Consider the following 13,596-nt stretch of genomic DNA (forward strand, 5'->3'; position numbering starts at 1 on the left):
TTGCAGTGAGCTGAGATCCGGCCACTGCACTCCAGCCTGGGCGACAGAGCGAGACTCCGTCTCAAAAAAAAAAAAAAAAAAAAAAAAAAAAAAAGACGATGTCACTTCCACGAGGACGCCTGGAGAGAGGCAGGCGCTGTTTTCTATGCTGCCTGGGGAGTGAAGAGAGGTGGGGTTGGTGGGGTTGGGACTCCAACTCAATTCTGCCTCGTTTCAAAGCCTGTGTTCCTTTGGTGTCTCTCTACTCCTGTTAGCACCCCCAGGGCATCTCAGGCCTGGCTTCTGGACAAGCCGACTGGGCCTGAATCTCACACACCCAGTTGCTCACATAGTCACACCCACGCACACTGACACATACGTGGGCCCCACACCCCATCCACACCTGGAACCTCAGAGCTCAGCAGGGATTTGATACTCAGTTCTTCAAACCAGCTTCTCATCGAGGGGGTGGGCGGGGAGGAGTTATAAGAGCAATTGCTGTAATCCAATCGTCTCTGTTCTTCTTGTTTTCTTCTCTCAGAATATACTTTGCATTAAGGCCTTGTCTTCTTGGTTCCCATGAGAACGCTGTGCTTTTTCTTAAATGAAGGTTCGTTGATCGTTTTTTCCTGTTATTACAAAAGCAATTTGTGCCACTGCAAAAAAAACACAGAGAAGCCAAGAGAACAAAAACTCCTCCCTCCACTCCTGCAGGGACAGCCCAGGCTGACAGGTGTGGCACTGTCCTCCCCACACCCCTCCTCCCCAGCACAGCCTCCTCCTGCCATGGAGCCCTGGCGTCCTCATGAGGCCTGAGCTGCTTCTTCCAGATGGGGCTCCCAGGCTGGGACTCAGAGGCTGGGTCCTCATCCTGCCCCATCACTGGGGCCCACGTGTTCTTGGCAGGTCCTCCCCATTTTGGGGTGGGAAGGGGATGATCTCAAAGGGTCTTCTGCCCTCACACTCAAGGATCCTGTTCTCTTATTCCAGACAGATGTATCTGGGGCTGGGCTGAGCAGCAGCTATTAGGAGTTCCTAATATGTTTAGTTTGAGGCGAGTCTTGAACTCCTAACCTCGTGATCTGCCTGCCTCGGCCTCCCAAAGTGTGGGGATTATAGGCAAAAGTCTCCGCACCCGGCCTGCTCCTGGGCATCCTAAGCTGCAGGTGTGGCTCCAAGGACTCTGGTTCATCAGTGCTGGTTTCATTCATTTATTTATTGAGACAGGGTCTCACTCTGTCATGCAGGCTAGAGTGCAGTAGCACCATCGCAGCTCACTGCAGCCTCAACCATCCAGACTCAGGCTGTCCTCCCACCTCAGCCTCCCAAGTAGCTGGGACCACAAGTACACACCACTACGCCTGGCTAATTTTTATATCTTTTGTAGAGACGAGGTCTTGCTGCGTTGCCCAGACTGGTCTTGAACCCCTAGACTCAAAAGATCCTCCGGCCTCAGCCTCCCACAGGGCGGGGATTACTCAGCCCCCAGTGCTGGTTATTGCTGAGGTAGCCCAGACAGAGAAGGTTGATACCAGAGTGAGCCCAGGCAGCTGGAATTGGAGTGGACAGAACAGCAATAGGAGACCCTCACACACCCAGGCTGACTTGCTCAGCATCTCTGTCTCAGGTCCCACATCTGTAACATGGGGTAAAGCAGGGGTCCCCAAACTTTTTGGCATCAGGGACCTGTATAAGCAGTGCATAAGAACAGGAGCGGTGGCTTACACCTGTAATCCCAGCACTTTGGGAGGCCGAGGTGGGTGGATCAGCTGAGGTCAGGAGTTTGACACCAGCCTGACCAACACACAGAAACCCTGTCTCTACTAAAAAAAAAATACAAAATTAGCCAGACATGGTGGCAAGCACCTGTAATCCCAGCTTCTCAGGAGGCTGAGGCAGGAGAATTGCTTGAACCCAGGAAGCGGCAGTTGCGGTGAGCCGAGATCGCGTCATTGCACTCCAGCCTGGGCACCAAGAGCGAAACTCTGCCTCAAAAAAAAAAAAAAAAAAGAGTGCATAATGTAGATCCCTCACATGTGCAGTTCACAGTAGGGTTCATGCACCTGAGAATCTACTGCTGCTGCTGATCTAACAGGAGGCGGCACTCAGGCAGTAATGAGAGTGATGGGGAGTGGCTGTAAATACAGATGAAGCGTCTCTCACTTGCCTTCCGCTCACCCCATGATGTGTGGCCCAGTTCCTAACAGGCCACAGACCAGTACCAGTCCACAACCTGGGAGCTGGGGACCCCTGGGATAAAGAAACCAGCCCAGCAGTTAAGAATTTGAGGTTTGGGAATATACCATCCTGAGTTCAAGCCCCAGGCCCAGCACTTAACAGCCATATGACCCTAGGCAGATTGCAAAACTGAACTTCAGTGTCCTCCATAAAAACAGCAAAAATGGAGGCATTCGAGTTAAGGACTCAGGCCCAGCAGACCGACAAGAGTTCAAATCCCACCTTGAGCACTTATTAATTATGGGAACTTGTACAAGTTATTTTACTTTTCTGAGCCTTGGTTTCCTTGTCTGCCAAATGCAGATAATCTTTGCAGCATCCTCATGGGGTTTTGTGAGGACCAAATGACCTGGTGCCTGCGGAGTCCTTTGCTCAGTCCCTGGCATTTAGTAAGTGCCCAATAAGCTGTTGCGACTAGTGCAAACGGATAGGATTTGCTGGGACGTCACGAGAGCAGGTGCCCTGCCGGAAGGGTCTGTGGCAGGCCAAGCCGTGGAATCAGTAAACCAAGCACAGGCCCATCTTCCCATAGCCAGGCGGCCCTGGGAATTGGTGGCTGAGGCCTGGGAGGGCCGCTTGTGACTGAGGTCCAGGGACTAAGCCACCAGGAGGCCGTTGACAGGTCCATGGGGGCAGCTTCGTTTAATGGGAACTGAGGCAGTGGGATGAGAGAGACAAAACCAGGCTCGCATCAGCATGTGCTGCCTCCCAGCCTCTCAGCTACCTCTCCTGCTACCTCTCCTCTCTGGGGTCAGGCCTCCCTCCCCCAACTCCTGCCAGATGCCACGCTGTAAACCCTGGAGCTGTGCTCCTACGCCACAATGCACCACGCACACGAATTCCCCGAGGAACTTCTTAATGCGCTGATTCGGATTCAGCCGTGGGGGTGGCCCGAGACCCTGCATTTCTAATCAGCTCCAAGGAATGCGAGGCCACGCTTTGAGTAGCAGCATCTAAAACATGATATAAATGTAGGTCATGAACATTAATAATAATGTGGGGTGTGGAGTTACTACCTGATCTGACTCTAGTAGACTTTGAGAGAAGCCTGTCTAGGAGAAAATTCTCCCCAGAGGTCAAAAGGAACCCCCCCCCCCCCCCCAGGTTCCGGGGGTGCTAGATCTGATTTTGCTCCTAAGAGCAAAGACACAGGCAGAGGGCACCTTTCAGCTGGAGCCAGGTGGACAGTGGTTCCCAAACTGCAGAACACACACCAGCTGCATCAGAAGTACTTGGCGATTCGTTTTTTGTTTGCTTGTTTGTTTGTTTTTTGAGATGGAGTCTCGGTCTGTCACCCAGGCTGGAATGCAGTGGCACGATCTTGGCTAACTGGAACCTCTGCGCCCGGCTAATTTTTGTATTTTTAGTAGAGATGGGGTTTAAACATGTTGGCCAGGCTGGTCTTGAACTCCTAACCTCAAGTGATCCACCTGCCTCAGCCTCCCAAAGTGCTGGGATTACAGGCGTGAGCCACTGTGACGACCGAATTTTTTTAAAATACAGATTCTGAGTCACGAAAAGACAGATCCTGTATGACTCCCTTATATGAAATATCTAAAGCAGTCAAATCCATAGAAACAGAAGTAGAATGCTGGTTGCCCAGGGGCTGGTTGGGAGGGAGAATGGAAAACTGTTGTTTAATGGGTATGGAGTTTCAGATTTGCAAGATGAAAAAGTTCTGGAGGTCTGCTTTACAATGATGTGAATATACTTAACACTACTGAACTGTCCACTTAAAGATGGTTAAGATGATAAATTTTATGTTATATGTTCTTTTTTTTCCCCACCATAATGATAGACAAAGACTTGCTCTGTCGCCCAGGCTGGAGTGCAGTGACTCAGTGGCTCTCGACTCACTGCAGCCTCCGCCTCCCAGGTTCAAGCCTCAGCCTCCTGAGTAGCTGGGATTGTAGGTGCGTGCCACCACATCCGGCTAATTTTTGTATTTTTAGTAGAGACAGGGTTTCACCATTTTGGCCAGGCTGGTCTCGAACTCCAGGCCTCAGGTGATCTGCCTGCCTCAGCCTCCCAAAGTGCTGGATTATAGGCATGAGCCACCATGCCCAGCCTCATAATGATAATTTTTTTAAAAAAACAGATTCTGGGCTAGGCGCCGTGGCTCACACCTGTGATCCCAGCACTTTGGGAGTCCGAGGCAGGCGAATTACCAGGTCAGGAGTTCGAGACCAGCCTGGCCAACATGGTGAAATCCCATCTCTACTAAAAATACAAAAAATTAGCTGGGCATAGTGGCAGATACCTGGAATCCCAGCTACTCGGGAGGATGAGGCAGGAGAATCACTTGAACCCAGGATGCAGAGGTTGCAGTGAGCCACTGCACTCCAGCCTGGGGGACAGAGTGAGACTCCGTCTAAAAAAAACAAACAAACAAAAAACAAAACAAGAAAAAACAGATTCTGGCTCTAGCCCCTGATATCCCATTTAGGTGCATCTTGAGTAGAGCCCAGAAACCTATTTTTTAAAATCTGCCTAGGGAATTTGGGTGCACAGCCAGGCTTGGGGACCACTGGCTAGGGGGAAGCTTTCCCCCGAACATCTCTGGAATCTTTCCACCTTTCCCACCTCCACCTCCACCTCCGTCTCCACGGCTGCGACTCCATTCTGGACAATGACAGAAGCCCTCTCGCCCTCTCCCTGCCTCCGTCTGCCACGCGGCTGCCCCGGTGATCTTTCAAAGCACAAATTCGATCCTGTTGCGCAGCTCCTTTAAAAGTGTTCCAATGCCTCCCGTTGCCCTCGGTACAAAATAGAAAAAAGCACAACCTTCTCAGCAGAGTCAAGTCAGGGATTCAGCTGTGCACATGGAGTATTACAGCAGGAAGCCTTTGGAGCAGCAGAGGTCCGTGCAAGGGCCCCGGGAGCACCGGGGGCGGGGGCACAGATGAATTCTGCCAGGAAGAGAGAGGTGGTGGGAAGGCTACCCAGAGAAAGAGGCATTGAGCTGGGCCTTGCAAGTGAGCTGGCGTTTGTCAGGAGAGTAGGGTGAAGGCAAAAGGCGGTGGCAGCAGGGGGATTCCAGGCAAGGGGGATAGCATCTGCAAAGCCAAGGAGGTGTTGGGGAGTATGTCCCCCTCAGTGCAGGCAGGGGCTGGGTGAGCTGGGAGAAGAGGGAAAGGTGAGGGTGGGAAGAGGTAGTGAGCAGACAGACTGTGAAAGTCCAGTTCAGCTGGGAAGCAGGGAGGGGGTGAGCCTCTCCATCGCCTCCCAGAGCCGTCCTGCCAGGGGCAGGTTACCAGCTTCAGGCCCTTGTCCTCACTCCCCGCCCCCGCCCCACCTCCCCACTGGTTGGTGGTGGCCTTGGGCAAGGCGATCGGGTCAGGACGGGAACATGTTCCTTGTCTGCTCCCCCAGGGGCCCTATGGCTTCCACTATCACTCAGTTCATACCCTTGGCTCTCTGCCTTCCTCCCTCAGGGCCTGCCTGGACGCTTCTCCTTTCCCCTCACCCGTGTGTGTGTGTGTGTGTGTGTGTGTGTGTGTGTGTGTGTGTGTGTGTGTGTGTGTGGTGGTGTTGTTGTTGTTGTTGTGTGAGTCCTGAAGGTCGTGTGGTCACCCAGTCTCCGTCTTTGACTGTCTAAAAGCTGGTATGGCACAGCGTGCCTGTGTTTATGAACACATCCCTCCTGCCCGAGGGTTCCCAGCCCCAGGGTCAAGCCTCCCCGGGCCTTTCAAGGCTGTCAGAGGTGATTCTAGGGGCTACAGCAATAGAGACGCAGCCAGAGGGAGCAGGAGAGCTCCAGCCCACAATTCCAGGGGCCCCACGGCCAGCCACTTCCAGAGGAACACATGGCCTAAGTGAAAACAGAGAGCCCGCAGCACAGCCACAGCACCTGACGTGGCTGAATTCCCCTGCTGCCCCGCTCAGCGCCCAGCACCAGCCCGACACCACCGTAGAGGAACTCGGGCGCTGCATGCATTTCAGAAAGGGCCCCTTCGCCACAGTTAGAGCGCAAATAAATGGGTCTTCTGGGGCTGGGGCTGGGGCTGGGGCTGGGATTCCCTTTGCAGCCCCCTTCCCCACTGTGGAGGCCTCTTTCCTCCCCACACCTTCAACCCTGCAATTCCTCATCTGAAGCAGAAACAAGGTTCCACCCAGGCCATGGGGCCTGGCCATGCAGGTCAACCCTGGGTCCTGGTGGAGGACCCAAAGTCTCCCTGCTGAGGACCAACATCCGGTGGCCCCAGCTGCGGTGACATCACACAAGGGGCTCACACAAGGCTTCTGTCTTCCAGGAAGGAGATGGGAACAGAGATCTCCCTGCAAAGGCTGGAAAAGAAATCACGTCCCAGTGGCCGGGCGCGGTGGCTCACGCCTGTAATCCCAGCACTTTGGGAGGCCGAGGCGGGCGGATCACAAGGTCAGGAGATCGAGACCACGGTGAAACCCCGTCTCTACTAAAAATACAAAAAATTAGCCGGGCGCGGTGGCGGGCGCCTGTAGTCCCAGCTACTCAGGAGGCTGAGGCAGGAGAATGGCGTAAACCCAGGAGGCGGAGCTTGCAGTGAGCCGAGATCGCGCCACTGCACTCCAGCCTGGGCGACAGAGCGAGACTCTGTCTCAAAAAACAAAAAAAAACAACAAAAAAAATCACGTCCCAGAATTGTTGGCAGAAGGTTAATTGGATGCATTTGTAAGCTTATTCCTGGGACAGGCGTGTTAATAGCACTAAAACATCTGAAAACTTCCAGAGCCACACGGAGGAGTTAATAGGCCTGGAGAGTCCAAGGTCACATTGAGGCACCTCCCAGGAGTGGAAAGAGCAGTGGACCAGGAGTCTGACAGCCTGAACCCTTGACTCCTCACCACAGCTCGCTGTGGTCCCCAGGCAAGCCCCAGCCTCTCTAGACCTGGAAAACATTAGTGTGGAAGGCAGGTCGCCTGGGTCACCCGATGGAAGTCTCACTGTGGTCTTATATGATGATGTTATCATTATTTTTGTTTTGTGGAAGAGGAAACTGAGATTCCTCAAATGAGGTGGAATTTGCCACTGCTGGTGCTGGGGTCAGTACTGGAGCCTGACTGCAGGCCAAGGGCTGAAATCACAGGGCTGTCCCAAAGGCCAGCCAGGGAGACGTTCCCTTGGTGTCCACTGGGAGGCGCCCTAGACTGCGTCTCCTAGTTGGCACCAGTACCTGCATCCCTCAGCCAGAGTGGTCTCCCCTGGGTGATCTCTGGGTAAGGTGGGACTGGGGGCTGCCAGCTCCTGGGGCAAGGTCAGGAGGCTTCCTGGTCCTCCCTCCTCATTCTAGCCACCCCCATGAAGGAGCCTCCTGCCCTCACTTTCCAAGGGCAAGGGAGGGAAGAGTGAGGTTTCAAACCCATGAGGACGTGGGGCCCACTGGTTCCCTTCCTCAGGCCCTTGGGGAGCCCATGTATCAGATTGGAGTCAGCTACAAATGTCAGAGGTTCAGAGAGGGTTAGTCACTTGCCCAAGGTCACATAGTCAGGTCCATCTGATTCTGAACACCTAAACTTTGTCCTGATTTAGGCGAGGCTCAGGGCAGATGTGATGGAATTCCGCCGGTCACATGGCCCACAGCAGGCAAGAAGGTGCTGGTCAGCTGGGCCTGCAAGTCCCACTGGTGGCAAAAGGGCTGAGTCTTGTAGAGGGGGTTCCTACAGTTACTTGAGGGTCCAGGGCTGGGTGCAGGTAGTCAGGACCGGGTGTTGGGGCTCGTGAAAGGGCAGGAGGAGGTATTTAGCCAGCGGATGTCCTTGGCATCAGGATCGGTGTCTGTATGTGAAAGTGGGCGTGTAAGTGGGGGATGGGGTGGAGACAGAGGGCTGTGGCTCAGGCCCTCTGACCCCAGGTCATGCTCACTCAGAATTCAAGTTTGTCAGCTTGTTAGAAGAATGAGGACGGTGACAGCCGGGGATGTGGGGAGGAGAGAGGCCTTTGGAGATGGGAGTTGGGGAGGCTGTGATTGGGGGATGTCGAGCAATGGCTTGAGGAGGTCGAAGGATTCAGCTTCCCGAGTGTTCCGAGTTGGTCTGGAGCTGACTGGGACCGGCTGGGCTGAGGGAGGGGAGGTGACAATGACATTGAGTATGGGGACACAGGGCTCTTCTCGCCCTGCTGGGCTTTCTGGAGGGTGGAGGACAACAGGAGGGAAGCCAAGCGTCCCGGGACAGAGCTTTGCAAAGTTACAGCCGGCTCCTGCCCTCTCTACCCAACTCTTGCAACAGGGACCCTCCCCTAGAGCAAGCCTGACCCTACTCAGACCCCTACCAACATAGAGACCACCTAACCCAACCCGTTACTCAGGTCACCTCACCACAGCAGAGGCAGGAGCAGGCCCAGGGTTGGAGACAAGCCCATCCCCAGGCCCCAGGGCTCACAGCAAAGCCAAGGAGACAAGCAGCCACCAGGTGCACCAGATTAAGGCTGTCCAGGTAGGGGACTCCATTTCCCAGTAGACAGATGTAGCCAGGGAGACTATAGGGCTAGAGGAGCCGTCCTGGAAAATCCCAGCCCTTCCCTAGCAGGTCACAGAACCGGCTCTCCCAGCTGAGGCCCTTCCCTCCCAGCAACGTGTCCAGGGGCACCTGACTTGAACTATAAATAGAGGATGACGGAAGGCTCCGGAAGCCCAAGGGAGGGCAGGAGAAAGGGATTCTGATTCTCCCCCAGCAAGGCCCTGCAAGGTTGCACTGACAGAGCAATGCCTCAGCACTGGGTCTTCGAGGTTGGATAGGACTGCCCCTGGCATCGGAGGTCCAGAAGGGCCATTCAGGCAGAGGGAACAGTCTGGGGAGGCAAGGAATGGAGCAGGCAGGTGGCTCCAAGAGGCCAGACGCAGGCTGCACAGGGCTGTGGCAGTTCCTGAGACCCAGTGGTCAAGGGCTGTGAATGTCAGGCTAAGGGCTTTGTTCTGGAGGCCTGAATCTTGCTCTTAAAGTAAGAGGAGTTAAGAGAAACTCAACTTAAGTTGAGGAGTTAAGAGTAACACACAAGGCCGGGCACAGTGACTCATGGCTATAATCCCACACTTTGGGAGATTGAGGCAGGTGGTCACTTGAGGTCAGGAGTTCGAGACCAGCCTGGCCAACATGGTGAAACCCTGTCTCTACTAAAAATAGAAAAATTAGATGGGCATGGTGGCGCACACCTGTAATCCCAGCTACTCAGGAGGCTGACGCAAGAGAATTGCTTGAATCTGGGGGGCAGAGGTTGCAGTGAGCTGAGATTATGCCACTGCACTCTAGCCTGGGCAACAGAACAAGACCCCATCTCAAAAAATAAAAAAAAAAAAGTAACACACAAGAACATGTAACATACAAGAACAAGGTCACCTGGAGCAGAGTACCAGAAAGTACATGGCCATCTTTCCCACGTGGAATGGAGAAATACCAAGGTGTGCCAGAGACTGCTAACTATTCCCCAACATCTGTTCTCTGTCTTCTTTGCCACGGAACCCCGGTTTTTTGCTGGGCAAACAACCCCCTGAAATATAAGCTATATTTCCCAGCCTCCCTTATAGCCAGGTATGGCCATGTGTGTAAGTTATAAGAAGAAGTGCCATTCAGAGGCAGGAGGTTGCACCCTGTTACCTCTTCTCCTTTTCTGCTGGAAAGGAATATGCATGTGATTGCTCGAGGAGAAGCAGCTATCTTGGATCATGAGGTAGAAGCCCCATGTTAAGGATGACCAAGCCACAAGAAGGAATTGATCTGAGTTTCTGATGTTTGTGGAGCTGCCACACCAGCCCTGGACCAGAACCTCCAAATATTGTTTACTCAAGAGAAAAATAAACTTCTATATTATAGTTTACCACATAATTTCTTAAGTTTTCCTTCAGATGAACATAACCTAAGCACATACAGGTAAGGAATTAACCTGGAGAGCTCTTATACCACTGAAATAAATTCACAAACTAGACAAAAGAAGAAAAACCCCAGGGGCATTTTATATATCTTTTTTTTTTTTTTTTGAGATGGAGTCTTGCTCTGTTGCCCAGGCTGGAGTACAGTGGCATGATCTCGGCTCACTCCAACCTCCGCCTCCCGGGTTCAAGTGATTCTCCGGCCTCAGCCTCCCGAGTAGCTGGGACTACAGGCACCCACCACCATGCCTGGCTAATTTTTTGTATTTTTAGTAGAGATGGGATTTCACTGTGTAAGCCAGGCTGGTCTCAATTTCCTGACCTTGTGATCCGCCCTCCTCAGCCTCCCAAAGTGCTAGGATTACAGGCGTGAGCCACCGCACCCAGCCTTACCTCTTAAATAGTGAGAGGTATGCTCTGATTACATTCCAGATATCGTCTCTCATGAACTCTCTGCAGAACCTTCCTTCCAGGTGTAGGGATGGAAAAGGTGTGATACCTCTTCTCACCCATCATAAGGGTCACGGCCAACACTCCTATACTAAAAGACAGAGAGAAGTTAACAAGAGAAGAGCATAACAAATGTATTTAATCAAAATTTTACATGACACGGGGGCCTTCGGAAATGAAGACCTAGGCCAGGCGTGGTGGTTCACGCCTATAATCCCAGCACTGTGGGAGGCCGAGGTGGGTGGATCACTTGAGGTCACAAGTTCAAGATCAGCCTGGCCAACATGGTGAAACTGTGTCTCTACTAAAAACACAAAAAATTACACAGGCATGGTGGTACGCACTTCTAGTTCCAGCTACCCGAGAGGCTTGAGACATTAGAATTGCTTGAACTCGGGAGGTGGAGGTTGCAGTGAGCTGAGATCATGCTATCGCACTTCAGCCTGGGCAAGAGAGCAAGACTGTGTCTCAAAACAAACAAACCAAAAGAAAAAAAAAGAAAAGAAATGAATACCCAGAGAAAACTGTACAGTACCTTTTTATGCAAAGGTTCAATGCAGAATGGACAGTCATATAGGAATGTGATTGGACCAACCAGGCACGGGCTCTATACCTGTAATCCCAGCACTTTGAGAGGCCAAGGTGGGTGGATTACTTGAGATCAGGAGTTCGAGATCAGCCTGGCCAACATGGTCAAACCCTGTCTCTACTAAAAATACAAAAATTATCTGTACTTGGTGGCGGGCACCTGTAATCCTAGCTATTTTAGAGGCTGAGGCACAAAAATCACTTGAACCCAGGAGTTGGAGGTTGCAGTCAGCTGAGATCTCACCCACTGCACTCCAGCCTGGGAGTGAGATTCCATCTAAAAAAAACCCGTGATTGGAACAAAAGAGTGTGACTTAAGGGTAATAGGCCAAGGGAGGGAACTCAGCAATGACTGTGTGTTCACATTCTTCTTGGACTGTCTGCCATATTCCTTATTTCTAGTATGGGGCAGGACCCTGCTAAGAGCAAGGGTCTTACGGCCTACTATCAGACCAAGTAGGCTCAGAGAATTTCCTTATGACCAGCTCCTACACAGAAAGGCAGGGGAAGGTTAGAGTAATAGTTGTACTTTCTTTTCCTCCTTTTTCTTCTCCTTCTCCTTTTTCTTCTCCTTCTCCTTCTCCTTCTTCTTCTTCTTCCTTCTTCTTTTCTTGAAACGGAATCTTGCTCTGTCACCTGGTCTGGAGTGAAATGGCACGATCTTGGCTCACTGCAAACTCCACCTCCTGGGTTCAAGCAATTCTCTTGCCTCAGCCTCCTGAGTAGCTGGGACTGCAGGTGTGCACCACCATGCCTGGCTATTTTTGTATTTTTAGTGGAGACTGAGCTTCGCTATGTTGGCCAGGCTGGTCTCAAACTCCTAACCTCACGTCATCCACCCTCCTTGGCTTCCCAAACTGCTGGGATTACAGGCATGAGCCATCACACCCGGCCCCCAATATTTCTACTTTCTATGACCTCCCTTAGGTAAGAGGAATTCTCATTTCTATGGCTGCTTTGAGGGAGAAAAGGGGGACAGGTCAGAGAGAGAGGTACTGCTTCCGAGGCTGCTTCTGAGACCTTCCAGTCTCCTTTAGCTCAAAGTACTCAGCATGCCACAGCACCATACTTTGGGATATCATTATCTGAGCCCCAATACAGGGAAGGAAGTTTCAGTAGGATGCTTGAAAATGAGCTGTCTTTGTTGCAGATGACATGCGACATCCTATGACAGTGTGATTCCCATGCCAGGCCCCCCATCCGGACAGGCCTGGTTTTCTGGACCCTGTGACTCAGGGCCCCGAGAGCCATGGGCTCACAGAGGTCCCAGAAACTTTATTTGACCCCTTTGGCATCCCTGGATGGCTCCTTTGTCTCCTTTTCCAAAACACATGGTTGTGTGGTCTTATCCCGGCCACGATAACTACATAAGAACAAGAAGCTGCCATTCCCTGAAGATGCTACCGTGTGCCCCTACGAGATCAGCACCCTAGGAGCGGCCTGGACATGTGCCCTCTCCCCCTGGCTGGGACGGAAACAGAGGGGATGTGGCTCTTGGCTAAGGATTTAATGGAGCCCTTTTAGGGAACAGCCTTCTCCATGTGGAACTGAGGGAGCAGCTGTTAGGGGCCCAGGCACCACTCTGCATGGTCATGCCACTTACTGGATCCGGGGCCAGCAGTGTCAAGAACAGGAGGTGGCTGGGGCATGTTTCCCTCCACCTTATGGCTCAGGCTCTGCTGCTCTGTCTCTGAGTCTTCTGTTTGCCTTCAGGAGCGGCTTGTGGTGTTCCCAGGGTATGGGGGTCCCGCCTGTGGAGGGAGATCTGCAGGTGAGCTAGGAGGGGCCGCCCAGATCCCTGACACTGCAAAGGCCCAACCCACACCCTACTCCCCATGCTGGGGCTGGAATGTCTTGGTCATTCCTCCTTACCCTGGTTGCTAGTAAGGTCCCTCCTGGTCCTGCATCATACCCAGTGGGACACACTTTCCAACACCCTATGGGGAGGGGACATTCACACGGGCAAGGCAGGAAGAGCCGGCAAGTTTGAGGTTAAGAGAGCGTGGGATGAATGAATGATCGGACCCAGAACCGCCTAGGTTTGATCTTGACTCCACTACCAGCTCTGGGAGCTGCCCAATAACTTGACCTCTCTGAGCCTCAGTTTCCTCATTTGGATAACAAGAAAACTCATAATACCTTCCTCCTAGGGTTGTCATGAGTATTAAACGAATTAACACGTGTCAAAGTTTAGGATGGTGCTGGCACATAAAACCTGCTCAAAGAAGAATAGCTGTTAGTATTAGTATCAGCGTTAGGATTATTGTTAAAGTATTATTATTATTATTATTATTATTTTGAGACAGAGTCCTACTCTGTCGCCCAGGCTGGAATGCAGTGGCGCGTTCTCAGCTCACTGCAGCCTGTGCCTCCAGGGTAGCTGGGATTACAGGTGCCCACCACCACACCTGGCTAATTTTTTTGTATTTTCAGTAGAGATAGGGTTTCACCATGTTGGCCAGGCTGGTCTTGAGCTCCTAACCTCAGGTGATCTGCC

At 52.3% G+C, this 13,596-nt stretch overlaps 1 long non-coding RNA gene across 1 annotated transcript; it reads right to left on the reverse strand.

Annotated features, from left to right (window-relative positions):
* Positions 1-97: 97 nt before the first annotated feature.
* Positions 98-10,591, reverse strand: LOC126935545 (uncharacterized). Its single transcript, XR_007719257.1, has 3 exons — positions 10,455-10,591; positions 3,052-3,170; positions 98-608 (listed from the first exon to the last, which is right to left on the reverse strand). It is a non-coding gene; the product is annotated as an uncharacterized LOC126935545 (long non-coding RNA).
* Positions 10,592-13,596: the final 3,005 nt, after the last annotated feature.

The sequence above is a fragment of the Macaca thibetana genome, chromosome 14 (assembly GCF_024542745.1).
Source record: "Macaca thibetana thibetana isolate TM-01 chromosome 14, ASM2454274v1, whole genome shotgun sequence".
In the NCBI taxonomy this organism is placed as follows: domain Eukaryota; kingdom Metazoa; phylum Chordata; class Mammalia; order Primates; family Cercopithecidae; genus Macaca; species Macaca thibetana.